The sequence below is a fragment of the Harpia harpyja genome, chromosome 15, assembly GCF_026419915.1.
Source record: "Harpia harpyja isolate bHarHar1 chromosome 15, bHarHar1 primary haplotype, whole genome shotgun sequence".
NCBI classification, from domain to species: domain Eukaryota; kingdom Metazoa; phylum Chordata; class Aves; order Accipitriformes; family Accipitridae; genus Harpia; species Harpia harpyja.
In genome coordinates, this window is record NC_068954.1 from 5,012,835 (window position 1) to 5,022,915 (window position 10,081).

Consider the following 10,081-nt stretch of genomic DNA (forward strand, 5'->3'; position numbering starts at 1 on the left):
TCACACTTCAGACTTGGACTGTATATTTTATAACTTGGAAACACTTTCTCTGAAAAAAAGAAAGAAAAGAAAAAGAAAGAGTTTAGCAAACCCTTCTCTGCACACATTTGAATAGCGATTAGCTACTTTCTGAAAACGATTAAAAACAGAGTTGCATTTGTGCTTTTCCCGGGTAGCCCTCGGTTTGGAAGGGGAGAGGAGGAGTTGGACCATTTTTAACCTTTATTTTTTTTTTTTTTTCCCCAGGCAAACCTTCCTTCGCATTGTCCGTTTTTTTTTTTTTTTTTTTTTTTTTTAACACGTTGTACCGCAAAGAGGCGACCTATTCTGCAGGCGAGCAGAGCCCATCTCTGCCTTTGAAAGGAAACAATTGAGCTTTGCAGTGGGCTGGTGCATCGGAGTTGGGGGGGGGGGAGGGAAGGGAAAAAAAAAGAGACACACAGAGGCAGAGAGACAGAGAGAAAGAAGGTGTTTCTAAATTCGAGATCCTGTCTCTGGAAACTTCAAGCTCTGTCTATAAGGTTCCTACAAATCTTTGTTATTCTGCATGGGATCCTATGGGAAAGTGCATAGTGCCTTTTGTACTTTCAAAGGTCTTACAGGTAAAGACGCTTTTATATATATATATGTATAATCTCGAAAACGAAGAGAACTTCATCAGGACACACTTCTGGTGGTGTTTGGTTGGCTGGTGGGAAGGGTGGGCTTTTATTTTTCTCTTTGCTTTGGCCTCAATTTAAAGCAGAAAGTATAAGTTCATCCCTTTTCCCCTCAGCCTCTCCCCCCTCCCCCCCCATTTCAAAGTGTACATCTTCTAAAAACTCAACCCTCAGAAGGCAAGAGGCAAATAACAGCCAGATATTATAAGAGGAGCTGGACAACGGTCTTGCTGGAAGTTGTTAAAGCAGTTTTTTATTTTTTTTCTCAGCATAGCCACCGCTGCACAGAGGAGGAGGAGAAAGCGGCACATCTTTGAGTGGGTTGGACAGACCACTTCAACCGAAGCAATAGTGTAAAAAATACTGAAAAAGGAGAAAGGATGTATGCTGTTTGCATGTGGATGTGCAGAGATACCCATGCAGCCACCCCACACACGCCCTCATGCATCTATAGATCTGAATGGCCCTCTTAGAAAAATACCAGGCTCATAAAGGGACAGTTTGCCATCACTTTTGTTAAAAGTCTTTGAGTCATGTCCTGGAAGGCTGGCACAGGGCAGAGTGAATGTCCTTCGTGACAGCTAATGCTTTACAATTTCGTGGCACCCTGAATTAAATATGGTCTACGTGCTGGGGGAAGGGAGAAAAAAAAAGAAGCTAAAATAGATCCGACGACCACTGGCTCCCTGCTAACAGAGTGGGAATTCTTATTTTCAAGTCCCACTATTATTACATTTCTCTTGCACTTGCAAAACATGACAAACGTGTCTCAAGCGATCACTTAGAAAATTAAATTGAACAAAGATACTTGCATTTTTTTTGTGCTTGTTTTGCACCCCCCACCCCCCCAGCTTCCTTAAGTCTAATTTGGCAGTTTTAAACAGGAAGGCTTGCACCGATTTATACCTGAAATGTGCAATAAACCCTGGGTCCAAAATGCGAGACACGTACTCAGAACTGACCATTATGAGCTATACTTTCAAACCTAAAAAAGAAAAAAAGGGGGGGGGGAGGAAATCCAGACGTTTTCCGGCAGTTTTGGGGCGTACTTTTACAATCTCTTCGAACGAAAGCCCCGGCTTTTTCAGCGGTGAGCTGAGCAGGGCCACTTACAGCCTCCCTCTGGCAGCTGCGATTGCAAAGGAGCGTTTTATACTTTTTTGGGGGTCCTTTTTATTTATTTTTTTTAAAGGCTACCTCTCCACGTAAGCCCGTTCCTGCCGCAGGACCCCCGCTCCCCCCCGCGGTAGCGAGGCCGGCCCCTGGCCCCGCGCCGGAGCGGCGTTGAGCGGAGCAGCGGCGCCCCCTACTGGGCGTTCGCTTCCCCCGACAGCTCCTCCCCAAAGCTGCTGCCTTCCCCCCCCCTTATACCCACAGCTGGGGGTTATAAACAGCCGAACATCGCCTCTGCTAGAAATACTGCTGATATCAGTGGGTCCTCCGTGAGGATAAAGCTGCAGGTTCTTCTTTACACCGTTTTTTCTTTTTTTTTTTTTTTTTCTGAGCAGACCGCTCAGCGTTTGAACCTCTACCTTATCATTAGAATAAATCCTTTCGCTCCTACTTTTAAACGCGGGGTGTAGGCTAGCTCAGATATCCAGCTCATCTCTACGAGATGGTTGGTAATAGCCCTGGGAGGGAGAGGACCTGCCACTTTGGTGAGAAGTCAGGAAAAAAAAAAAATCGATCTTAATTCAACAAGTTATGCTCCTCTCATTTCATAAGACATTTCCAGATTATTATTATTTTTTTTTCTTAACTTTGCCCACACATCGTCAAGACCCTGTTTCAGAAAGACCCCCTTCAAGCCTGCTCTGCCTTTTAAATCCAGCGTGGGTCTCTATAATAAAGTGTATACTCCTCTATATCCAACTCCCAGCAATTATTATTGTTGGCTGGAGTTTAAAATAAATCCATTTATCTCAGCGCCCTCTGCTGCTCGCTGCAGGCTCTCGGGTAAAGACAGGTTTCTGACACTTCTGACTAAAAATCCAGTTTTTTGGAAGTGTTTGGTGCCTTTTCTTGCCAACTAGCTCTTTTTGTTCCTGACACTTTTCTTCCATATGTTCTCACGTGTATTTCAGAATTCAGTATTTTTTATTAAAAAGTTTCTTTGCAGTTTAATTCACAGGGGGGGAAAAATCATATAACATTGCAGGTATCTCAAAACGTAGCTTAAAATCTACTGCCTGCTTATTCATGGATATACAAAAAGAACTGATTTCGTGTGCATTTTATACCTTTTCTATGTGAATAATACCAAGACTCATCTCTCAAAATAAATCCAACTTCCCATCTTGTTTGCAGGAAAATCTAGTTTGCCTATTACATCTACAGACATAACTAGCGTTTTTCATAGAATCATTGAATGGTTTGGGTTGGAAGGGACCTTTAAAGGTCATCTAGTCCAACCCCCCTGCAGTGAGCAGGGACATCTTCAACCAGATCAGGTTGCTCAGAGCCCCGTCCAACCTGGGGGACTGTCCAACGTTGGATGTTTTCAGGGATGGGGCATCTACCACCTCTCTGGGCGACCTGGGCTAGTGTTTCACCATCCTCATTGTGAAAAATTTCTTCCTTATATGTAGTCTGAATCTACTTTCTTTCAGTTTAAAACCATTACCCCTTGTCCTATTGCTACAGGCCCTACTAGAAAGTCTGTCCCCATCATTTTACATTTTCCCCAAACCACCAGTGCTCATTCTTTGTGGAGGGACATCACCAAACCCTCTTGTTGCTGCCTGCTCACTTAGATGCCAGGAACAGTTTATGGCAAGCCAGGAAAGCTCAACCACATATGCTGAGCCCCATGGACAGGCCCAAACAGTTTGCGACATTTAATAACTCTGTGGGGAAGAGACTGTGGGCTTTCCCATCAGTGGTGACCTCCTTGGGGACACCCTTTGCCACAGCCCCTTTCAGCCTGTTCCCAAAGCCAGGATCAGGGTGAAGGAGTCACCTCTGGGTGTCAGGACCCATCTCCCACTTCCCTGGGGTTGCCAACCTCCTTGTACCACTGCTTGCAGCCAGGGAGGACAAGGCAGAGACAGTAACTCAGGCTGAAATGACTTCCCTGAAAAGGGCTCCAAAACATCCTAATAACCATGTATAGGAGCAAGCAGGCTAGAATGGGCTGGTGTGACCATTTCAACCATCACTACTACCCACCTGTGAAAAGAAGGGACAGAAATATCTTTTTGAAGTCTAGTACAGTCTTCCCTGTGATTTTTGATCTTTTGTACAAGAGGAAGAGAGTCAAAAAGCTCTGCACCGGACAGACTTAGTAATGAACGATCAACCTAAGAGTCACAAAACAGAAATCCCACCAGCTGGCTTGTTGCCTCTGTCTTTCTCTCAGTTTTAAGAGAATGTTTATAATGATGTTTGACAAACTCACAGAATGCTTTGGACTCCTTTTTGCTAGTAAGACCGAAGTCCTGTTAGTAAATAGTTCATAGTATGTTTGAAGGCATTTAGTCAGTCTTCATGAGGGCATTTCTGCTGCCTTTGCTTTGGGGTTTTCTCTTTGTCTTTCCCCTCTGCATCTGGGTCTCTTGGGATAGTGAGGAATTGCATGGGATGAATGACAGCAAGGAGTTTAGGACAATCAGAGACAACCCTATGGAAATCCCAGTCCTTACCACAGGGACACACTGAAGATACCCTTGGTAAATATTTCCACCTGAGAGAGAGGACGTTGTGCTATTTATTTTTGGCAGCAACTGTAAAATCATCAAATGGCTTGAAAACTGCAGAGAGCAGGAAACTTAAAAGAAGAGAGTAGGTGGGTAGAGAAGAAATTTTAAAACAACATCTCAGCAATTTGGGGGTTTTTTTAGGATGAGAGTATTCTCAAATATGAAGAAGCAGATAGGTACAAATTAAACAGCATGACACAAAACATCAAAGTTTGTTTTAAGCTAGTAATAACAAATATCCACTCATAGCCAGTAAAGCCACACTGACACAGTCTGAAAGAGTCAGTCAAGTTGAGCAGAACTCTACTCTCTATTTGGAGAAACAATTACATTTTTTTATTTAATAGAATCATAGAATCATTTAGGTTGGAAAAGACCTTTAAGATCATCGAGTCCAACCATTAACCTAACACTGCCAAGTCCACCACTAAACCATGGCCCTAGGCACCACATCTACATGTCTTTTAAATATCTCCAGGGATGGTGACTCAACCACTTCCCTGGGCAGCCTGTTCTAATGCTTGACAACCCTTTCAGTGAAGAAATTTTTCCTAATATCCTAAACCTCCCCTGGCACAACTTGAGGCCGTTTCCTCTTGTCCTATCGCTTGCTACTTGGGAGAAGAGACTAACCCCCACCTCGCTACAACCTCCTTTCAGGTAGTTGTAGAGAGACATAAGGTCTCTTCTCAGCCTTCTTTTCTCGAGGCTAAACACCCCCAGTTCCCTCAGCCGCTCCTCATAAGACTTGTGCTCTAGACCCTTCACCAGCTTCGTTGTTCTTCTTTGGACATGCTCCAGCACCTCAATGTCTTTCTTGTAGTGAGGGACCCAAAACTGAACACACTGATTTATCTAATTGTGATAAAAAAATGAGCTGAGATGTCACTCATCTATCTGTGGTACTCACTTGGCCACCAGTCATTGATGGCAGGAATCCCAACTTAAGCAGCCCAGGATACACTTGGCTTTCTGGGCTGCAAGTGCACATTGCCAGCTCATGTCCAGTTTTTCCCAATCTAGTTCTCCCAGGCCAAGCCTCGCACAGCCCGTGGGCTCCGTGGGCTATTTGGAAAAGGGAACCCCTCCAAGCATTGCCTGTATTACTACACCGAGGAGAACTCTGGTACCCAAGTTTAATTAGGTACCTTACTCATGTCTCGGTGTTTTATCCCTCTGTACTACCTGTTTTTTTTCCACAAGAAACCTGGGTACATGATGTCAACAAGGACCTGGACCTTGGGGCAATGTGATGGGATGCCTCACCAAACACCTAGATGTAGCTTTGGCATCCCTTCTTCAGAACTCTTCTACATACTCCTAACCTTCTGGAGCAGGAATGACAATCAGATCTCCCAGAATGAAGAGTGTTTCAGGCCTTTTTTCTCATGCCACTACCTCTTAATCTTTATTTTGATCTGATATAAGTGCTCAACTTAAGACAGGGGTAGTGAACTTCAAATAAGTGTTTGGCTCCCTAAGGCAGAGAGCACAAAGCCTTGCTCATGTCTTACTGGCCCTTTGTATGAGCTTGGATTGCTCCATGTCGCTGGCTTGTGTCACCTTGTCTTAGGACCCAAAACTCCCTTTGCTCTTTGAACAGGGATCCTGAGTGCTAGCTTCATGGCTTTCCATGACTGACAGGAAAAGCAGGAGTTAGGTGATGCAACGTTAAACTGAAGGCTTTATACACGATCTACCACTGGATGATTTATCCTTTGTAACACAAAGGGGAGTCTGGGGAGTCCCAAGAGCTGCTGTCACAGCTGCAGGGTTATCCTTCCTCTCCACATCCACCTTTTGAAAGAGAATTAATCCTTTCTAAAACCTCTTCCTCCTAGAAGCCAAACAAAACACACAGAAAAGTTGCTAAACTTGTTTCCTTAAAAATTTTAAACTAAACATATAAGGATATCATCTTTTCAACTTCCTCATGTGGGATATTGACACATTTGGAACTGGTTCGTTCATCAGAATAAAGCATATACTTTTTATTTCCTAATTGTTCCCATTCCCAAACAAAAGCCCCTGTACTTAGAGTCACATAATCAAGGACAGGCAAACTGCAGCCATTAAAAGGAGGTCTCAGTTTTATCGAATGTTTAGTATGACAGAAAGTTAGGAGATTCTATTTTTATTTGTTTAATCTAATTCAGCTATGTTTATGTGGATACAAACTGTTTGTATGTGATTTGGCTGAAAAACAAGGCTTAAGTTATATTTATACAAGGAAATACACTTTTCACATTTTAAGACAGCCTGTAGAGCTAATTTTATCTATGCTCAAGGTACAACATTTAAATTTCATGGCAGGAGAGCGTTGATCAGTTTTAAGGAAAGAGAAGAAAAATTAAGACCTGGCCTGTTATCTGATTTGAGAGTATTTTATTTTTCTCCAGTATCATCCTCCCTCACTTTCTTTTTAATTCCTCCATTCTCTTAACTTGCTTTCTGGAAGGAGGCACTCAGATAATATGACCATCGGCAATGCTTTTGGGAGTTAAAAAAATTCTGGGTACATGAAAGGAGACATAGCAAAATCAGCAGACTGTATCTATAGGGGAAACGTATTTCAGGCTCCCAAAATTGCTCATAATACATCCAGAGTCACACCATTCCCTGGGTGCTCCCTTCAGTTTGCTCCTAAACTGCACTGTGGCCATCAGGGACCTTAGCCCAAGTAATAGTGGGGTCCTAAGTTAAAATACTCATTATCTGTCGTTTTAAGGGAGGTTAAGCCCCTTCTTCCCTTCCCTTCCCTTCCCTTCCCTTCCCTTCCCTTCCCTTCCCTTCCCTTCCCTTCCCTTCCCTTCCCTTCCCTTCCCTTCCCTTCCCTTCCCTTCCCTTCCCTTCCCTTCCCTTCCCTTCCCTTCCCTTCCCTTCCCTTCCCTTCCCTTCCCTTCCCTTCCCTTCCCTTCCCTTCCCTTCCCTTCCCTTCCCTTCCCTTCCCTTCCCTTCCCTTCCCTTCCCTTCCCTGCCCTTCCCTGCCCTTCCCTGCCCTTCCCTGCCCTTCCCTGCCCTTCCCTGCCCTTCCCTGCCCTTCCCTCTAGGTTAATAAATAAAACAGCAACAAGGAAGATTTCTGGATACTCAATTTTCCTTTTGCTCAACGATTCACAGGATCCTAGCATGGTTTTGGCCCATGTTAGCGATTTCAGGCAGCTCCCAAGCACAGTCTGGGAATCAGCAAAGACCAGACACTATTCCCAGGAGGCAGATTGGGTATGACTACCCTGGTTTAGAGACTGAGTTTAATAATATGGGTACAAGCTACTCTGTGCCAGTTAGACTCATGGCACATAGTTCAGATATAGTCTAAAAAATCAGGTACAAACTCATTGTTTGAATTAGGTTAACTGCATCCTCACTGCCTTCCATGCAATATTCATTCTAGTGATAGAATATGATTTTAATATTAATATTAATATAAACATGCAATTTAGGGCTGTAATCCTAAGGTAATTGTATATCATTGCTTTCATTATTATAAATGCACACGCACAATAAAAATCAATGTTTCCTGCCTAAAAGGCATAGGAATGAGCAAGTGTAAATGAATCATTTTAACAGCTCTGAAATTAAACATTTTGTTCTCCAGTATCAAAATGAGAATGCTGAAAATTCAAATTTTAACCTTTCTCCCACCCCCAGTTTTGAAATGAACATCTAATGATTTGATTTGGCTGCCAGAAGAGAACCCATGTTGCAAAAAACTTTCAAGCACCTGCAGTTTGATAATCACATTTGTTTATGGAGTTTCAGAATACCTTCCTAAAAATGTAATGGCAGTGCTCCTTAAAAAAAAGGCTCATAGTATTGCTACTCCATTTTGCCAACATTGGTCTTCATTACTGAAGTTCAACATGGTCATTTTTTTCTTCAACTAGATGATTAAATGTTTCAGCCCACTTTTATTTTGGGGATCTTAGACTGGGTTTTATCACATGTTGAAATCACAAGAGCGGTGTCACAGTTCCCTGAGTGACCAACCTTGTTTCAATCTTCTGCTTTTTTTTTGTTTTTTTAATCTCTGATAACTAGGATTATTTCTAAGTTTATGATGAATCTGTTAGACTTCAGTGAAAAGATAAAACAGAAATATCCTTCAAAATACATGGGATATAAAATAAGGGACCTTAATCAGTATCATGGAGAGGGGACTGGAATTCAGGAGAACGGTTCCCTCTCCCAGCTCTACTTGCATTGCTCCCGTGTGCATGACCTTGGTTCAGACCTGCTTTTTTACTGAAGCTCCATTCTGGCTTACCTTGTTCCCTTTTAATCATCCATCCTTATCACATAATTAATTAAAAGGAACTTGATCACATCCTAGAGGTGTGAACATCAGGAAGATGCTTGGCTGACAAAAAATAAAAGGGATCAATGTTGCAGCAGGAAGAACAGCATTCAGCAAAGTTCCTCGTTGTGTCAAATCTCCTTACGCCATGTAGGATCTCTTGTGCAAATGAAGGGTGATGCCTGTTTGGTCAGCTTCTCTTGTTCCCTAGGGGTTTCCATTTGTGTATCCTCTGAATATGGAATTAGTATAAAATAGAGCAGCCAATCTATCTTGTGTAAGTCATGAAAATAGCCACAGATAGACCAGGAAGGGGGGGGACGGTCACAGCTTCATAGAAACAAAAGCTGCAATTGCTCAGTTAATTTAACTCTTGCAGAACACGGGCCAGAAGATCTCCATGGATTAACTGTTGAATGAGCTGCATTGTATCTTGTAGAAGAATTAATAATAATACTGTCTTGGTTTTACTTTTTAAGGCCATGGCTGTAAAGTCTTTGCCTAACTTAATGAATTGTTCCTTTCTTAATCACTATCTCTGATAAAGATACAAATCTGTTTTCTTGAACTTGAATCTTAACAAGTAACATCTTCTGGTTGGGTGTATCATCTGTTAACTCTTTTCAGTTGTCTATATCACCTTGTTATTAAGATGAATTAATTAAGCTTGCTGTGTCTTTCATTATATGGTAGATTCTCTTATACTTCACAGAATCCCAGACTGGTTGAGGTGGGAAGGGATCTCTGGAAGTCATCTTGTCCATCCCCCCTGCTCAGGCAGGGCCACTGAGAGCCGGTTGCCCAGGACCATGTCCAGATGACTTCTGAATTATCTCCAGGGAGGGAGATTCCACAACATTCCTGGGCAACCTGTGCCAGTGCTCAGTCATCCTCACAGTAAAAAAGTGTTTCCTGATGTTCAGAGGGAACCTCTTGCATTTCAGTGTGTGCCCATGGCCTCTGGTCCTGGCACTGGGCACCGTCCTCTTTGCACCCTCCCGTCAGGTATTTATATACATTGATAAAATCCCTGCTGAGCCTTCTCTTCTCAAAGCTAAACTTTCACAACTCTCTCAGCCTTTCCCCATGAGAGATGCTCCAGACTCTTAATCACCTCAGTGGCCCTTCATTGGACTCTCCCCCAGTATGTCCATGTCCCTCTTGTACTGGGGAGCCCAGAACTGGACACAGTACTCCAGGTGCCGCCTCACCAGTGCTGAGTAGAGGGGAATGATCACCTCCCTCCTGCTTCCAACACTCCTAATGCAGCCCAGGATATCATTTTACCACTTTTATGGGAAGGGCACATCGTTGGCTCATGTTTAACTTGGTGTCCACCAGGACCCTAGGTCATTTTCTGCAAAGCTTCAGGCAATGCTTTGGCATGACATCAGTGATGCCACATCACTTTATTCAATTCACCAACA

The 10,081-nt window shown here is 43.2% G+C and overlaps 1 protein-coding gene across 2 annotated transcripts in view; it reads right to left on the bottom strand.

Moving 5' to 3' along the window:
• TFAP2B (transcription factor AP-2 beta) overlaps positions 1-185 on the bottom strand; it is a 34,362-nt gene extending 34,177 nt beyond the window's left edge. The window contains exon 1 of one of the 2 annotated variants that reach the window (XM_052809901.1): positions 5-185. The gene's annotated coding sequence lies outside the window, so the exon portion shown is untranslated. The remainder of the gene's footprint in view (positions 1-4) is intronic. The other variant, XM_052809902.1, reaches the window with a different exon arrangement.
• Between the last annotated feature and the right edge of the window lie 9,896 nt (positions 186-10,081).